Raw genomic sequence first — 19,944 nt, 5'->3', positions numbered from 1 at the left:
CCGTTCTACAGAGGAGGAAAGGGAGCCCACTGGGGTAACTGACCTACCCCAAGTCAGAGGACAATCCATGGGGGAAGCCATCTCTGTACTCCCCGGCCAGAGCCGTTTTCACAGTGGCGTTTATGAGGATTGAAAAACTTACTGGGTCTTGGGGAAAAGTATCCACCCCAAATGGGCTTTCAGTAAGGCTTTTCCATTTTTGAGAGCTTTGGCACTGATTCAGAATGACAATTGTTGTTCCAGTTGTTCCAAGGGTTTGTGCAACAGTTAATCAAATAAACAGAAGAACTCGATGGGGTCCTAAAAACGAGGCCCACGGCCATTATCTGAGCAGACCTCTTGGAGAAAGTTTCTTTAAGTGTGATCACACAAGTGTGAGAACTCAAGGGACTTGAGAGGTGATCTGTATAGTCCAGTGCTTATCACACTTTTTTAAAAATCCAATTTGATCTTACAAGAAATCCTATTATGTGGAGGAGATGTTCCGGTTAAATAGGTTTTGGATTTGGAGCGCTGGATCCTCACGACACTGCCCAATTCCAGCCCACTGCACACACTACACCCACTCCTAACTCTCCCATTCCCCCTGTCCTCTCCACTAAAATGTCCCTGGATTCTAGATCTCCACGAAACGGTTCAGAAACCACTGTTCTCGTTGAATGCCTTCATTTCAGACCAGGAAACTGAGGCTCAGCAGAGGAAAAGGGCTTGGCCAGGTCTCACAGCTGGTCTGCCGCAGAGCCTGGAATGCTTGGGGAAAAAAACATATTTCTCACTCACTCTCCTTCCCAGATGCTCCCCTAGACACCTGGCCCTGGCTGTCTTTTCCACTCCAGCACGCCTGTGGTTCCATCAGTTTTCTTTCTCCATCTTTCACTCTTCTCCACTCACTCTGTCACTTCCTGGATTTCAACAGTTATTGCTTTCCACCTGGATGATTGTAATTTCCTCACATCTGGCCCCTGGCCTCAGAATCTGTCCCCTTTCAATCCAGTCCTCCCATCTACCCCCACACACCATCTCTGCCTTTGAGGATAGAGCCCATTTTGCTTAATGGAACGTACAAAGTTCTCCACATTCTGCCTTCAATATTTCTTCCCATTCTGACCTTCCAGTACTCCAACCAAATGATTGTCTCACAGCTCCCCATCTCTTGACTTACTCTATTACTTACACCTCCATCTCTTGACTTACTCTATTCCCTGCACGGAGAATAAATACCCTTCTTTCCATGTCTGCTTCTGACTTCCTTCAAGGCCCTGATCAAATACTGCCTTTCCTCCCTAAGCCTTCCTCAGTTCCTGGGCTCTCTCTCTCCTTTCTCTTTATCCATCCTTTTAGTATTACCCTTGTGCTAAAGCTAGCAGAGAGCCGTCTGTCCTCCTCTCCATTGATGGCAACTCATCCGAAGGCAGGAACTATTTTGAATTTTCAACATACAGAATGATGCCAATACAAATAGGAAGTTTTCTAGTTTGAAGAAATCAAACTCATTTCATCTAAGTTTACACTTTCCCTTTCAGTTCATTTGACACACAAAGCCTCTGCACCTTTTGCTTTGTAAGAAGTACCAGACTAAATGCTAAAGCAGGTGCCAGACCAAATGAACTCAGAATTCCTTTGCATTTCCGTCAGATAATTTATCTCAGTTTCATCACCTACAGAACACGATTGGCAGCGATTTTTTTTTTTTATGAGGTACATTAAAATTCCTGAACGCCAAGACCTGCACAAGAGCCATGTTATTTTCAAGAGCAGGTGTGAATGGCTACTCAGTTTTTTATGTTTCAAGGTGTATTTAATTTGTTCCTAGTAAGATCACTGAGAGATTCTGCATTTGCAACTTACTATTTTCACTGCTATTTTATCCTTTCCCCAAAGTCCTGCAAAAGTTTACTTGAGTCTAGATTTTGAGTTTCCTGTAAATATTTGTGTTTTAGTCCACTGAGAGTTACATTTCTTAAAAAAATAAGATGCTTTTAAATATCCTCGGGATAAAAGTTTAAAGTTTTTTCTTGCGTCACATTTTGTCACAAATGTGGAAGGGGATATAAATGTTAACTCTATGGAATCAAGGAAATAGGGGAAAATATTTAGTTCATCCCACTGTTTTCCAAGAGAACTAAGTTGAAAATATTGCCCAGAAATAATTAAATGATTGGCATAATTTTATAAGATTCTGCAAACTTGACAGAAGAAATAAACACAGAAATGTTCAGATTTATAAAAAGCATAGGAATACCTGGTTTATCCAGTATGATATGGCAATGTAGCATTCCAGTTTTCCAGGATGCTACATTTGTAAATAGTAATAATTATAATAGAAACTATTTTGCTCCCTTCTTGAAAATAATACATTTGAGATACTTTCTAATAGCTTGGAGTTATCACCATGAACAGTTTTTTTTTTTTTTAGTCATGCATCAAAATAAGGATACCTCAGAGGATAAGATACCCACCAGAAATGGATCTCATTATTATGTGATTATTTTGTGTCTTCTTTATTGATGCTTTTTATTTCTTCTAATATCTAGTAATGCACCTTTCTCTAGTGTTCCACTCTATTCTGCTGTAGCTAAGCATGCTAGAAAACCTGTTGGTTAATATTATGTTCAAAGTAAAAATCAATAGTCCAGTTAGAAGGACCTTCTCTTTTACAAAGCAAAGGGCATGTCCATTTTGTGACTGCTGGCTTGCATACCTCTCTGGCCCTTTTTGTTGACTTTTGGGTTCAAAGATAGGTTTTATGTGGTTGAGTTTTCTGCACCTCTTATCTGGTGAAGAGTGAAAACCCTAATGTTTATGGATAAAAAATAAGAGAATGGCCAAAAAAAAAGGTCTTTTTTTTTTTTTTGCACGTACTGGGCACTCTCTATGGAGCTGGTCCTTCCAAATCTTTATTGAAGGGCTCTAGATTTTTCTGTGTGTCTTTCCTAGAAATGGCCAAGTGAATAAGGTATCTGGTAGCCATAGTTGATGCTATCTGCCTTGCTCTTTCCTTTTTACTTCTTACCTTTGACCTATTGATACTTGAAAGGAGCCCTCACTTCACACTGCTTATCACATCTCTCCAAGCCTATCAAAAATGGCTCTGTAGAGCTGCGTCTACCAGGGGCAAGAGCAATGGGGCATCAGGGAAGAGTTTTGCTCTCCTCTGGAAGCTGATTTGCCTCTGGCATTCCTAACTAGACAGTTAGAATGCTTTTTCCCACAGAAATACAGCTTCAATTCTCCATACTAGCTTCTGACATATCTTGGGTGGCTGGCCTGAGTTCCCAACTACCCTGTGGAATGGTGTTTGAAGTTCCAAAAACCAATTTACAAATGAAAGTTTTGGAATAGGCTCCCCATAAATGTAGTGCTGCCTGGATTTATTTCCAAGCCTAATTGAATTTTTAAGAGGAGTCTTTAAAAAATCTGTAAACTTTGTTCATTTCCATCTATTCATTCAACAAATATTCATTGAGGGTTTCCTGTGCTGGTTAGTCCTGCTGTACTGCGAACTAAGAACAGAAAAGAATAAAGTACAGGCTCTGACCTCGAGGTTATCTCAGCTTCTAACCTCCCAGCCACTTCATAAGCCTTTCTTTGATCATCTGCTTAAACCTACCATCTAACACGCACACCTAACACAGTCCATTTAGAGATGTGGCTTCAGTCAGAGCAGTACTGATCCATGATTAACATTATCTAATCCCCATTCTCAATTTTCTTTTTTTCCTGTGACCTTCTGCAACAAATACATTAGATAGAGATCGAAATGTAATGTTTCTCAAAGCAGTGTTCACCCTTGCTAGGTATGATGTCCTCTGATTTTTTTTTTTAAACTGGGGTTTAAGCCATGGGTGCTTAACCACTGAGCCACATCCCTAGCCATTTTTTTATATTTTATTTAGAAACAGGATCTTGCTGAGTTTTTTAGGGCCTCGATAAGTTGTTGAGGCTGGCTTTTAACTCCTTCTGCCTCAGCCTCCTGAGCTGCTGGGATTACAGGTGTGAGCCACCATGCCCAGCCTCCTCTGACATTTTGTACCATTCTATTTCATTTAAAATGCTGGTTATGACCCAGTAGATAGATGCCATAAGCTGTAAATGGGTCCCAAACTGAAGTTTGAAAAACACTGAACATATCACATGATCTTAGTTCTCTGGCTCCTCCCTTCAGAGCAGCTTAGGAAGCTCTGCTAGTCAGTGACCACCCAGGGTATGGGATACAGGGGTCCATCTGGAGGTTGAAGGAAAGGTTTATTTGGATGGAATCACAGGATCTAGATTGTGGTCTAGCCCTTTCTGTAATCAGAGCTGTGATCTCTTCAGAAAGTCACTTCAACTTGCAACAGAGCTAATCAAATGGACATGCTAATGCCTGCTCTGTTCAGATCACAGGGTGAGCAAGGACATCCAGCACGATAACACCAGTAAAAGTGTACAGAAAAACATTGAGTGCAAATCCAGTGCAAGTTATTGTTAAATGACCTTACTTTTCCCAATTAAAATTTAATATTGAAGGGACAACTTAGAGAGACCATATGTTCTTAATAGAGCTGGGCTGGGATCCTTAAACAGACTATGATATGATGCAACTTCATAAGTGAAAATCTCAGAGTGACATTTGTTTGTGATGTTGTAACTAGGTTTATATTTAAGAAACACAGCTGGGTCATCCTCTCTGCTCTGCCTTTAAATACTGTTTCTGGTTTTAAAATCAAGAAAGCAACTAGGTGGTCGATGGGTTCTTTTGCCTGATGTTATCTGCATGTCAATAGATTTATAAACACTAATTTCTACATTTTTAAGACTACTTTTTATTAAAAGCAACGAATGTTAAACAAAACTAACTGGCAAGGGAGACCACCTTATCAAGAAAGTTTTATGACAATAAATTTGTAAATAAAATGTGATACTTTTCTCTTCGATCTTTCACTTTTCCTTATAACTGCATTCTACACCTCGTCTCACACAGCCGTGGATCAGAATGAATGTTCCTTCCAAGTTCTGCTAAGTTCTTAGTTAGGGCCTGACCCATCCTAGGGCCTGGCCCTTCCAGACGAGCTCTGCTTGCTATCTGGGCTCTCTGTGTCTTGTTTCTACTTCTCCATGACTGTTTGCTGACTGTTAGTCAACTTTCCATCACGGTGACAAAAATACCTGAGACGACTTTTAAAAGGGAGAGGTATGTTTGGCTCCTAGGTTCATTCAGTTAATGGTCACTTGGAGCTGTTGCTTTGGGCCTGGGGCAGCCCAGTACATCATGTCAGGTGGTGGAAGCATGTGGTAGAGGAGGCCTCTTCACATCATGGCCCCTTGGAAATAGAAAGATGGGAGGGGCTAGGATCCAGCCCCCTCCTAGGCCACGCCCCTGCCAACCTAACTTCCTCAATTAGGTCCCACCTCTTAAAGGTTCCACCACCTCCCGACAGTGTCACAGTCTAGAGACCAAGCCTGGAACACAGGGCCTCTGGGGCACAATCCCAGATTCAAACTACAGCATTGATGTTTACAAAGAATGTTTTCCACTCCTCTTTTCTAGAATTTGATTCTCCGAATCACTCCCTTTCACTTTGTATGCTATCAGAGAAGAAAATGAAATAATAATAAAATAAGGACGACATTCACTCCAAAGAAAAAATAAATAAAATTCTTACTTTAGCGTTTCAAAAAGTGAAGCATCGTTCAGCAATACCCCACCAAAGGCCTGTGTGGTTTCAGAGAAAACACATAAAATGCATAAAATCTAAACAATTTTTGAAACCTAGTCTTAAGCCGACGTCATGACCATTGTAGTCTCTGTGTAGATAGTTTCCACAGCTATTTATGAAATGTGTATGATATGCCTAAAATTGATTGAAAAAGGCTGTGTTCACACAGCTTTTTAATGAGGGGGTTAAGGCCAAGGGGCTTTGGCATGCTGGACTCCTGCAGCAGAAGGGGTCATTGAGCGAGGACCCATTGCTCAGCTGTGCTGTCTAGCAGGTGGCCTCTGCAGTGTGAAGCCATCCTGCAGGTTGGGGGAAGTCTCAACACCTGTTGCACAGACCCAACTCTCTCAGCACCAACTGCCCATGTTCTTGGCAGAAGAGAAACCGAGGCCAGATAGTCGAATGCTTACGTGTGTTAAGTCGCACCCCTTTACTAGGTGTGTGACCTTGAGCAGGTTGCTTAATTTCACTGTGCCCTACTTTCTCCATCTGAAAAAAAGAAAGAAACTATCTGCCTTGCTGGTTTAGTGAAAGTTAAGGGAATGAGCCACGCAAAAGCACATATACCACAGTGGATGCTCAATCGCACCCATTATCTCCCTTTCCTTCCCTCTGAGCACTCCCCTTCCTCAAAACCCCAGGGACAAATGGCATGACACACCCAGCCAGCAAAATGACTAAGGCAGAGGCCAAAGGCAGCAGAATGTATGCATTCATTAAACCATTTCTCCTTGGGGGCTTGGGCTGTAGCTCAGCAGCAGAGCACTTGCCTAGCATGTGTGAGGCACTGGGTTCTATCCTCAGCACCACATAAGAAAAAAATAAACAAATAAAATAAAGGCATTGTGTCCATCTACAACTACAAAAAAAAATTTAAACAAAAAATTTTCCTTTTCAGAAAATCAGAGCTCATCTCACATACTACATAAATTGAGAATCCAAACTGCTATAATTTGGCTGACTCTAATCTTAAATTTGCTGAAAACTGACCTTTTGGGGGGAGAGGGCACGACAAAACAGAGTGACTGCTTTTCTTAGTTGGCCTAAACCAGTTACGCTGGGAAGGAGGATATGGTAAGAGTCAGGGATTGGTTTGTCAGCAAATGGCACCAGTTTTAAGTGGTCTTGACAGGGGAGGACAGTATCAATTAAGAATATTGATGTCAAAACTCAGAAAAGCTTGGGTTCATGTTCTAGTCCCATCATTTTATCACTGACTTGCCTCTGAGCAATTTACTTAATCTACTCATCAACGAAGAGAGGAAAATATATGTCAAGCGGCTAGCACGGTGGCCTGGTGTTGGTGGATGCTCCAAAAAAGGGAAATGGGATGACTTGAGTAGAAATGATAAAAACTTGCGTGAATGGGGTGCCTAGGAGATGAGTCTGAGGGAGCTCTAGGTAATCACCAGTGAGTCTATGAATCAAATTAATTTCCTAGCACTTCAATAATAAAGTGCTGCAAAATGGGTGGCTTAGAACAACAGAAACTTATTGTCTCACAGGTCTCGAGCCTGGAAGACTGAAGTCCAGGTGTCAGCAGGGCTGTGCTCCTCTGAGATCTGCAGGGGAAGGAACTTTGCTTGCCTTTTCCAGCTTTTGGTAGCCCCAGAAGTGTCCCGTGCCACGTTCCCTATGTCTCATCCCACATTCTTCATTCTGTGCATGTCTGTGATTGTGTTGAAGTCTTATTGGATTGGGTCCCACCCTAATGACCTCATCCTAACTTGATGACATCAGCAAAGACCCTGTTTCTAAATAAGATCACATCCTGAAGTACTGGGGTTAGGACTTCAACATGTATTTGTAGGGAACAGAGTTCAACCCATAAATCCGTATGCAGGCTTCCTAGAATTAAATGCAACAAATCTGGCCATGACCTCTACATTTTGAAGTTTGCTGAGATCTCCACATGTTGGGCAAACCTCTTGCATCTTGGAGAGGCCCATTGTGAAAAAACTGTATTCTGAGATTAACTTTCTGAGACATAAACATTCCATGATCACAAAATGGAAAAAGCTTCTAGACCCAAGCGTGGGCAGGGCCTTTGCTTTGAACCTCACTGCATGAAGGACATCCAGGAAGTATGTATAATCTCTCTTCACCCAAGGGAAACAGCCTTGCAGTCAGAGATAGAACAATCCCAGGTCTATGTACGTTAGAACCATGGGAAATATTCTTTCCCACTTCCTCTCCCTTCCCTATATAAATGTGCAGATGTCTGACCTTACTTTAACATCCACTTTGACTCAGGGAAGCATTTTGTGAATGTTTCTTCTGGATCTCAAGATTGGTGGGCTGGGAGGGAGACCATGTACAACATTCCTAAACTCCAGGAAATGTAATGGCTCCAGGACCCAGCTACTGGGGACCTAAAACAGGCTAACATTTTATGAGACTAATCAGATGGACAGATAAATCTCCATCCAAGATTCCTAGATATCAGAGGGCAGAAGGAACACAGCCAGAGTTAAACTGAGCACACAAGGAGACAACAGAGGTATCTTTTTTTAAAAAAAAAAAAAATTCTTTTTAGTTTTTGATGACCTTTATTTTGTTCATTTACTTAAGCACACGCTGCAAATCTAACCCAGTGCTTTACACACGCAAGGCAAGTGCTCTACCACTGAGCCACAACCCCAGCCCACAGCTGAGGTATCTTAACAGATCAGAATAGACTGCTGGTTCAGTGTAATGAGCCACTCACCTAAATAAATAGCAGAGGTGCTAGAAATTATTAAAAAAATATTTATTAACAAAATAAAACCATTCAATCCTTAAATTGAGTACCGCCTTAGTTTCCTCGGGCTCCCTTAACCAAGTCCCACATGCTGAGTGGCTTAAAACAATAGGCAGGTTGTCCTTCAATGGATGTGGGGACAAATGTCCTTCAGTGGGTGAGTGGATAAACTGTGACACATCCAGACAATAGAATATTATTCGACACTGAAAAGTGGGCTGTCAAGTCATGAAAGGGATAGAGGAAAACTTTCATCCACATGAAAGTCGCCATAAAAGACGCCACTGTACATTTCCAACTATATGACATTCCGCAAAGGGCAAAACTATGGAGACAGCAAAGAGATCAGTGGTTGCCAAGGGTTGTGGGGAAGGAGGAAGAGAGGGGAGAAGGAGAGACAAATAGGCTGAGCACAGAGGATTTTTATGCAGTGAAAATAGTCCTTGTGATACAATGATTACAGATACATGTCCTGTACTTGTTCAAGCTCAGGATATGTGAGGCCAAGTGTGAACATGAGTGTAAACCACGGATTCTGGGTGATAATGACGTGTTGATGTAGGTTCACCTGTTGTCGTAAAAGCACCACCCAAGGGGCCGCCCAGAGTGGGGGAGGTTGTGAGACGGTAGGAACAGGGCTGTGTGAGAATTCCCCTTGCCTTCTCCACGTTGAGTGGAACCTGAAACTGTTTTACAAAAGTTAAGAAAGTTACAGGCAAGTTTGGTTCCTTGTGAGGGCTGTGAGGGAGAATCAGTTCCAAGCGTCTTTCCCAGCTGCTGGTGCTTGCCGGCAGTCTCTGGCATTCCGAGGCTTCTAGAAGCATCTTTGCAACCCTCTGGCCCTTCTCTAGTCTCCTGTGCCTCTTCAGATAGTGCAAGTCTGACTCCGTGTCTGGGTCCAAACACCCCCCCACCCCACCCCCCGGCCTTTAAAGGACACCAATTATATTAGATTAGAATCCAACTTAATGACTTCATTTTAAGGCCAAATTTCCAAATAAGATCACATTCTGAGGTACTAGGGGTTAGGTCAGCACATTATTTTTCAGAGGTCACACTGCATGACAAAAACTGAAAGAGTTTAAAGCTTTAACATTCCATTTGGTAGTTTAATTCATAAGCAGTAAGTGGAATCATCACTGAGACGTGTACAGTGCCAGATGGCTGGAGGATGTTGGGGCAGTGGGACAGCTGGGTCCTTCCCTGACTGTCCTCTGTCTAAACCAGTCCAGCCAGAGCCAGAACCAACCTCCCAGCATTGAGCTCCGATCGTGGACCCTCCTCAAGGTCTGGAATCCTAAGCCAGCCCCACAGAAGAACAGGACAGGCGGATTAGCCTCTTCTGCCAGTGCACATGCCTTTTCTGGCATGGAAAGATAGAGCTCTCTGGTGATAAATTTCCATCTACATGTTAACAAGAAGTGACATGGATGAAAAAAGAGCTAGAGAAAATAAGGGATGAAAGGCATTTCATTCATTGGATATTTTTAGCCTGATTCTTCCCATCGACCCTCCAGAAAAGTAAAATGGGAGAGAATGAAATCAACAGAGAAGGAACAGGGGAATACAAATAAGAATTTTCCCCTGTGTTTATTCTACATTTCCCAGCTTTCTCGGGTGTTAATGCTATCAATGAAAAGGAATTTGAGATCCTTGAATTAGAAAAATCTTCTTGGCCTCTTGACCCCTTGTTTGGAAATAATAGCATGCCCTGGAAGACCTGTAAGCACAGGACCTCTTTCCCATAGGACAATCATGACAATGATGATAACAATAATAATCGCATCATAAAAGTTGTTGGCACTTACTATAGGCCAGGCGCTGTTCTGAGCACTTTGCATATATTGGTGTTGATCGTATCCTTACCAGCACTCTAAGTACCATTACCTCCATGTTACACACAAGGAAAACAAGGCCACAGAGGTGAATTCACTTGCCCACTTCTTCCTGCCTGGGTGTGTGTAATGACAGGCTCCTGGTGGCCCCCCTGATCTCTCCAGCTTAACACTGGGGGAATTATTCCCTGTGTGTGTGCGTTCAAAGCTCTAACCTCTGGTCTTTGAGTGGGTGAATCTGGCAGCAACTGTATTATTACATCAGATCCTGCCCGATGAGCAAGTTTCTCCTCCTTGAGGGGCAGAGCTAGAGGGGATGGAGAAAAGGGTTTCAAGGAAGGTCTTTCATCTGCAAGATTCTACCTTAAATAAACCGTCCAAAGGACTAAATACTGCTTTGGGCCCCTCAAAAGAGGTCACGATGTATCTCTTCCCCCAGTAGGAGACCCAGACTCCCATGAAATGTATGCCCAATTAAAAGAAAATAAAATCTTTCTGTAATTTTGAATTTCTCTATACCTTAACTTCTAAACTCTGCCCTGACAAAGTCAGAGAACTGATATCTGGGAAGAAATGAATGGAGTAAAATTTAGCAATTGGTTGTTTACCAGCCACAGTCCGACCTCAGGGACTGATGTGATTCCTGGGGTCTCCTTGAGTCTGCCAGGGATCCTGATACCCTGTGTTAGAGGTCCCAAAGGGAACCTGAGGACTTAAGTTTTCTCTGGTCAGTTTCGGCGCTCCTTATTTGAGCAGAGCACGGAACTTTGACATCTTTGAGGCAGAAAACAGTACCAGGCAGCAAAGTCCAAACATTCAGTGATGTCCTGGCTCTGAATGCAAGCCACCCAGCCCCCCTGAGCCTAACTCCTCCACTGGGCAGAAGAAATGGGAATCCTGCCCGACCCACCAAGATCGGGAAGATCAAATTAGATCTCGCATGTGATGAATGGGCTTTGTAAAGAGTTGCAAGCTGTTATTTCTTGAATGGATCTGAGTTCATGAGTTGGCTCTGAAAACAGCTTAGCCACCAAACAGGATGGGATTAACAGGACAGCCCTGCTGACACTGATTCTAACAGCAGGATGTCTTATTTGGACCTGAAAGCTACTTCCAGTTGCACCAACAGCATGTAGAAAAACAGCCTGGCTTGGATGGTGGTCCATTGTGAGAAAAGGGAGAAAGACCAATCCAGGACTAGGGCCAGATGAGAAGCAGGAGGAGAGACAGAAGCTTTTATTTTACTCCAGGAAAGAAAGAGAGAGAGAGAGAGAGAGAGAGAGAGAGAGAGAGAGAGAGAGAGAGAGAGACTCCTCTCCATTCAGGTGCATGTACAAAGTCTTACAACTAAGACAAACCAATGTAGACAGCCCAAGCAAAGACTGGGTGTTTGCTGATTATATATTCAACTCTCTACAAGCATTCAAATTATAATTTCCTTAATTGCATTTCTATGCTTCAAAAACAACCTTCCTAAAAGTGCATTTTCTTAGGGAAAAAAAAAAATTAGGATGGTGTTTTTTTGGTTTGGCCTTAAAAAAAAAAATTCTTTTCCAGCAAAACCATAATTGTGGCCTACTCAGAGTGGATTCTCCTCCATAAGCGAGGATTTGATTTTTCCAGCCGCCCTCCCCCACCCATGCATATTACTCTCCTTTTGATGAACTGCACATGTTGTGGAAGCCACTCCTGGGCCCTCAGACAGGAGCGGTCTCTGCCTCTGCCAGTGTCCTAATAAGGGAACGAGGGAGCTCCTGTGGGTGAGGTAAGGGAGTCAGGCGGTGGATGATATTTTTGCTGATTGAGGAGGATAAGGTGTGGTTTGGCAGGTACATTGTTGGTCTGGCTGACTCCCGACCTGGTTTTTCTCTTTTTACAGTTCAAATTATGTAAAACAGGCTGTAGGAATTGTTTTTTCACAGCTCCTTAGCTGAGCTTTAGGACTGTCTTCCTGACAGTTGATCCATGATGGGAAAACACAGGGCTGGGGTTATATGATGTTTGCCTCATTCAAGGAGGTTTGAGGTCATAGGTTAAGTCCTCTTGGTCACCAGGAGGGGAGATGAAGGTGGGCCTGGACTTGGTCTAATTTGGCCATGTAGAGAACAAGGGATATACCATTTCATGTAGTTTACCAACATTTAGTAAGTTTTAAGAATGTATCTGCGTAATGACATTAACACCTACATTTGCTTATAAATATTGATATACCTTGACGCTTTTAAAAAAGGAAAAAACAACAAAATGTCTGGCATTAGGATAAGGACCATTTGCTCACCTGTTCCCTGTGACTTCTCTCTGGTTCTGATTTCTGAATGACCCTACCTGCCTTTTCTCGTAACCGCATCTGGCCTGAACTCTTCCTAAGTCATCTTTATGAATCAGTATTTCTTGACCAGGCTGAGGAAAGTTCTCATGCCTGGCTCATACCCCACACAGTTCTTTATTTAATTGATCTGGGGCCCAGCTCAGGCATCCAGGACTTTTAAAGAGTCCCCCTAGGTGATTCTAATCTCAGCCAAGGCTGATAACCTTGAGCTCTGCCACTCTGAATGCATTCTCTCTATCATCCAGCTCCCTACAGGGCTGGGTCCTTTTTCTTTCTGATGTTTTGAAATGTTAAAGAAAATACAGTGTATGTATGAAACGAGTTAGACAGGTTTCTTCTTAGGTTTGGAGGTTCAGTCCAGCTGTTTTAAACTTAACAGTAGGGAATTGTGCTTTCAACTAAAATCAACTTCCAGACACATGAGTATTGTTTGAATGTTATTTCCCATGTACGTAAGGAGTACACGACTCTGCCAAGCAGTTGAAAGCAGTTTATTCATTTCAAAGTCATAAGAAATGAAGTTATATTTTTAATGTTGTCTCTGTGTCTCTGCAAGTTCCCTTGACATTTAATTTACTTAATAAATACCATTTTGTTTGATTTTTCCTTTAATATTAAGCCAAATTCACATTGGGAAATTGTGTAATTATTGTATCTAGCAAGATGGGATGATCTGACCAAAGAATTGAAAAAAAAAAAAAGTTTAAAGACAACTTGTGGATATGAATGCAGTACCTACTAGGGAGGAGGTTCAAATTTTGGAAGCATTGCAGATTAGTTAGATGTCTACAAGAACTCATTACTGTCCACTTCCTTACTGGCTATCACATTATTGAGGAAGAAAGATGTCAGCTTTTCAATGCTGTGAATGAAATACCCAACAAGAACAACATAGAGAAAGGAAAAGGGTTTTTTTTTGGCTCATGGTTCCAGGAGTTCAGTCCATTTTGGGATAACTGCACTCCTCTGGTCCCCAGGTAACCCAGGATATCATGGCAGGATAGTGTAGTGGAGGAGCACTGGTCTGTTCATGGTGATCAGGAAGCAGAGATAGAGAGAGAGAGAGGGAAAGGGACACAGGGAAGGCGGTCCTTTCCAAGGTACACCATCTCCAGTTATGCTCCACCTGTTAGTCCATTCAAACTAGGATGGACTGATTCATTTCCAGCTCTCATAATCCAGTCATTTCACCTCTGAATATTCCTGTATTAGCACAGGAGCTCTGGTCACAAAGCTCTGGTCATAGTCGGTTTAAACTGACTTAAAAACCTTACTCTGAAATTAAGTGTGAAAGTGACAAGACAGCCCGTGAGTGATGCAGTCAGATTAGCTGTTATGGTCTATGTTAATGACTTCCACGGGATTACAGAACCAGTTTTGTCAAGAGCACATGAAAATATTTCTAAAGGACTAGCTAAATCAAATGTGCTTAGTTTACCTACTGATACTGAATTGTTTGGGCTTAACCCAGATATCTCATAAAAGCCAAAACCAACAGTAGGCTTGATGGTGAGAAGAGAGGGAGAATAAGAAATTTGCAAGGGAAGATGATGGAGGAAGAGTTATAGAGGGAAGAGACATGCCCCAGAGTAGCAGCCAAACAGAGAACTTCTGCCCTGTTCATGAGCCAAATCAAGGCCAGACACATGACAATGAAAGAGTCCACAGTCTGGAAAGCACTCATTTACTCAGTTTGACTTTAGCTCTGATTATTCACTGTATTCAAAAGCCAAATGTCTTCTGTCCATACCATTTAGTTCTTCCTTATAAGGAAAACATATTTTCCAGCTCCAAACTCAAAAAGATTTTCTGTATATCTTGCCACCTTCTACCATCTATAGAAAAGTAACATAAGAATGAGGGACATCTTTACAATAAAGACATTTAAAATTTTGCATTCTAGACCAACGCGCAAAAAGCACCAACTACCTAGGCAAACACAGGCAAGGAAGTTCCTGGCCAATCATAGCTTTTAGCTTATGGAGAGAAAAAATTGAGAGAAATGTGAAGTGTTGGGGCTCCCTCTGCTATGTTTTTGTCCAATATCTCTTCGGTCTCCAACCTCGCTATCACTCCTAGGTTGGTTTAATATGGTTCTGTTCTGTCTCTTCATAGTAATGAGGCTGGGGCCAGAGAGAGCATTTCTTCCCTTGACGAAACCCCCCGTGTTCAAGGGTACATTCGCCTTCCTCAGTGCCATTGTTGATGTTCTAATGCCACATGCCCTTTTTTGAATGCGGTTGCTAAAACACTTCTTTGATGCCTCTGCATGCAAGGCTCACAGAGGGAGCTAAAAATGTTCAAAACATGACTCTTGCTTTCAAGAAAAAATGATATCACAGGGGAGATAAGGTAACAATGCCCAAATAATGACAATAAAGCAAGATGTGATAAATACCTGGAACAACCACAGAGATTTCACGGGAGGGAAGGAGCTTCCTCTGGTTGCCTTCCATGATGGAAGAGTATGGAATGTGAGCTGGCCTTGGGGGACAGATGAGATCACCCTGGGTGGGTGCGGAGAGGAGGGGAAAGCATTGCAAGTAGAACTGTGCTCAAAGAAAAGAAGGCAAGACAGTGGCAGGTGAAGTCAAAAGACAGAGGAACTAAGGTTTACGGGTGTCTGTCATGCCTTTGGGGTGCCAGAGCCTTGCCCCAGTCTGTATTTCCAACCACATGTGGCAGGTCCTGAGGGAAGAGCGTGAGCAGAGTGAGCAGTGCCCTGTGACTCACCACAGTTTACTCATAGTGGGGTCAGTGGACTGGCAGATGGTGAGGCTTGCCTAGTTTAAACTAAACTGACCTTCATGATTAGACTTGTGGTCAGGGAGATTTCTGCTGAAGCTGCAGGCAGGAAGTACCCAAGCCCCACCAAAGGGTGACAACTTCACTTTGGGAGGTGAGCAACTGGGAACTCTTCCTCTGCCACACACTGGGCTGTTCCCTTCAGCCACTGTGGGTGCCCCCCAGACAAGGAATGTAACTGCATTTCTTTTTTAAAAAATTGGCCTTATGAGATACAATTCACATGCAATTCACCCATTTAAACTGTCCAATCCAGTGGTTCACCTATGTGACCACCACCATAGCCAATTTTAGAACATTTTCATCTGCAGAAGAAACTTGTGCAGTGGAGAAATCATTTGGAAAATGGCCCCCTTTTTTGTGATTTTGTTGTCAAAAATGATGCCAATATGTCATCTACCAAGACTGTCGCATCTCCACACTTCACCTCAAACTCATTTTCTAGTCTATTTAAACATCTCCCCAGCAAAACATTTCAGTAGATTTTGAAACAATTCATTAAAAATGTAAAACTGGGGCATCTTTGCATGACTTTGAACAAACAACTGGTTGACATCAGTATAGACATGAATTTTCTAGACAAGTTGGTGCCTGGTGGGTAGGGGGAGATTTAGGCAACTGGTATCATGCATCCTTCAACATGTGAGGCCAGTGTTGGGTTTCTTCCGTTTGTGCTCACATACCTCTGAGGGGCTCCTTAAAAAGTGAAGCCATGACTATTGTTTAAAACTAACTACCCAAATTAACTGAACTTGAATCCAGACCTTCAAATTACTGATCACAATGTGTTAAACCAAGATTTTTCAAAAATAACTAAGGTTTTATGAACTTTAATAAATTAAACATTCCTTTAAATATAGTTTCATTGTCATTTTAGCCTTGTACATTGCTGTGTTTTATAATACCTAGAAACATTTAAATATCACTATGTGTATATAATTTATAAATAAATGAGTACAGATATTTATCTATATACCCATGTATACATGATAGAAGTACATGCTTATTTTTTTTTTAATTTATAGAAATATACTATTTAAAAAACTGGCTAAAAACTATTGATGTAGATCAGGGATCAGCAAAAATTTTTGCATATGGCCAATTAGTATATACTTTTTAATTTGAATGCCATGCCGCATGTATAGCATCTGTTGTAATTATTTAGATCTGATATAGAAGTACGAAGACAACATAAGCATGGTTGCTTTTCCATAAAACTTTATTTACAGAAGGAACAGGGCTGTATTTGGCCTGCAAGTCCTAATGTGCCAGTTCCTGGCTTAGATGACTAAAACTCTTAGTTGGTTTGCAGAATAAATCTAGGAAAGCGCCTATATTTGAAAGATAATGGGTATGGGAACTTAAAGATCTGGTTCTGTCCTAATTCTGTAATTACTGGTATGAATGAATCACTTCACTTCTTAGATCCCAGGTTATCATGAGTAAAATGTGGGGCTTGAATTGAAAATCACCACCAAAATTCCTTATGGTCATATTAACCTATGATCCTAAGATCTTGCCACCTTGCCACAACAGTAGGTTTCAGTTGGATCTGATTTAGAAGTAGAGTAAGTGAAAACCTTAATTAATTCTCGGTGGGCAGAATAAATGCAAGGCAGGGTGATAAATGGTATGAATAAGAAGGGCAGAAATTCCATTCTGAAAAATTGAAAGTCCTGGCTTGTTGCTCATGAGGCACCCTCCACAGTGCTACTGTTGTAAATGATTGCAGGGTTTGCTGAACAGCAATCTCCTCTTGCAGCTAAGATTTATGGAACCCTTGATATGGAGTAGCTGGCCCTAATTTCTTTTATTTCTTGGGGAAAGCTGCAGAGTGAAATGGAACACCTGGAGTGGAGACAGAAGCTAAAAAATTTTCTGTGCGTGCCCTTTGGGCCTCCTTCAGTAGGGCTAGCTTTAGAAGAAGGCTCTCCTTAAGCTTCACAAAACGCATGGTCTGCTCTTCCCAGTTATTAGAAGCTGTGCTCTGTTTGTGCCATGCACAACTGGAGCTTCACTAATGCCCTTCCTGCCTTCCAAACCCCAGCCAGACTGGATTGTTTGCTTTTCCATGTCCATATTTCCTGACTGCGCAACCTTGCCTTTTGAGCTCAGTATCGTAGAAATGACCTCTTCCCTCCTGCCAGCCTCCCAATCCTAGCCATCCTAAAAAGTCCAGCTCAAATGCCACTTTTTCCATGAAGTCTTCTCTGACCCTTAGCTTAAATCATCTTCTTCCTCTAAACTTTATTTGTAAGTCTCCTATACTATTTATCGCATGTGAACTACCCTCATCCTTACGCATGTCTTAGGTTCCCTACCAGATTATAAACTCCTTTCAGAGGGTGCGTTTATCTTGGCTTTCTCCCTCGGGGGCTTCAACAGAGTAAATGCTTCATCGATGTCCATTGAATGGATGGACTAATTCCAGCCGCCTGGGTGTCAGTTTGCACATTACAGCAGCAAGAATTACCAGCCAGCATCCTGCCACAAGTCAAGACTGTGCCGATAGCTGCCACACTGCCACCTCCTCCTCCATATCTAGGGCTCCAAGCAGCCCCTTTGCTGCCAAGGGCTCTTGATGTCCCACCAGAATTGAGCTCTCCTCCCTCAAAGTCACTCCCATGTGAATCAGGGGTTTGGTCAGAAAGGAACATACACAAGATTAGAAATCCATAAGCTAATGCCAGTGCTGTAACTTTGTCATTTACGATTAGACATTTCTAGAGTCAAGTTGGCTATCTCTACTCCTGAAGCTATTCTTCCTCTATTAGGTAACAATTTTAAGAAATTAATGATTGCAGTTATGATCAATGGTCAGAATATAGCTTAAGTCTTAGACGTTAATAATGTATTGTTGAAATAGAAATCTGCTCGGGTCACTTAAGCTATGTACAAAAATGTCCTTAATGCCCACACCTCTCTCTCAAAGACTGGGATCTCAGAATCTTAAGCTGTTGGTGATTACAATGTACTTAACATGCACAAATGTGGGTAGTTCCTTAATGTTGCCCTGTCAGTTAAAATATTTGCATTTTTTTATACGGACAAGGATTTGGGAGAAAAGGTACCCTCATACATTGTGGGTGAGACTGCAAATTAGCACAAGCACGCTGAAAAGCAATAAGGAGATTCCTCAAAAATCAAGGAATGGAAGTGCCACATGACCCAGCTACACCATTCCTCAGTAATTGTCCTAAAGAACTAAAATCAGGATACTATAGTGATACAGCCACATCAGTGCTTATAGCAGTGCAACTCACAATAGCCAAGTTATGGAACCAGCCCAGGTGCCCTTCAATAGATGAATGGATTAAGAAAGTGTGGAATACGTACACAATGGAGTCTTACTCAGCCATAAAGAACAAAATTATGACATTTTCTGGTAAACGCATGGAAATGCTAAGTGAATAAGCTAGACTCAGAGACTCGAGGGTCAAATGTTTTTTCTCAAATGTAGGAGCTAGAGCAAAACAAGGGAAAGAAGGCAGGGGGTGGAGGGGCTGATATCATAAAGATATAGAGGAAAACCAAAGAGTAGAAAAAGGAGATAGGGAAGGAAGTGGAGGGACTGAAAGGGGGAGGAAATGTGGAATGAATTTAACAAAGTTATGCCATGTGCATGTATAAATATACCACAGCAAATTCCACATTTATGTACATCTATAAAGCACCAATTAAAAATAAATAGATAAATAAATAGAAGGAAGACCAGTAGGACTAGAGGAAAGGGAATAAGGGGGGCCGAAGGGAGGGAAAGAGGAGGCACTGGGAACTGAAATGGATCAAATTAAATTTCACCCATGTATGATCACGTCAAAATGAACCCGACTATTAGATATAACTCTAATACACTAATAAATGCATTTTAAAAGTTTGCATTTCTATAGGGATCTTGTTTACTCCAAGGGAGTCTTCAGCATGGAGGCAGGTTTTATTTGGTTGGGTTGGCTGGCTTCTTACCAAATCACAACTAAGCATCTGTTTTTCTCCCTCCACCTTGAGCAGGCCCTGTCCCAGGTAAGGTTTCCACAGATGGGACAGTGACCCCTCAAGAATAGAGCAGATTCCTTGGCTTCCTTTCCTAACAGTAGGGAGGCTGGACCCATTTGCAGTGATTGGCTGCCGGGTCGCCTATAAGTATTCTTTCCAAAAGGCCAAACATCCAGGATGTGTCCCTTCATTTTCCACTTCCTGTCTGAAAGTTTGTCCTTCACTTATAAACAAAGTTGCAATTCTAGCACATGGAGGGTCGCAATGAGCCAACTGGATGCTGGACGAGTTGTGCATCACCTCTGGTGTCGGGGAGGTAGTAATCCCTCCGAATACGCTTTCTCGTTAGATTGACACAAATATCTCCTTTTTACTATTTGTCCTAAAAATAATGCCTCAGCATCTTATCTATCAGTACTTTAGAGTTTTCTGTTTCTGGAGAAGAGATGAGAGATGCAAGCGGGGAGAAAGAGATGGGAGGCTGTGCCACCCGAAAGGAAAGGAGAGGCGGCGGGAAGGAGGAAATGAATAGTAAATCTTTTT

The 19,944-nt window shown here is 42.1% G+C and overlaps 1 protein-coding gene across 6 annotated transcripts in view; it reads left to right on the top strand.

Moving 5' to 3' along the window:
• Positions 1–19,944, top strand: part of Cald1 (caldesmon 1) — a 175,652-nt gene that overhangs the window by 107,362 nt on the left and 48,346 nt on the right. The gene's annotated exons all lie outside the window — the stretch shown is intronic.

The sequence above is a fragment of the Callospermophilus lateralis genome, chromosome 1 (genome assembly GCF_048772815.1).
Source record: "Callospermophilus lateralis isolate mCalLat2 chromosome 1, mCalLat2.hap1, whole genome shotgun sequence".
In the NCBI taxonomy this organism is placed as follows: Eukaryota; Metazoa; Chordata; class Mammalia; order Rodentia; family Sciuridae; genus Callospermophilus; species Callospermophilus lateralis.
This window is presented reverse-complemented; position numbering and strand designations above follow the sequence as displayed.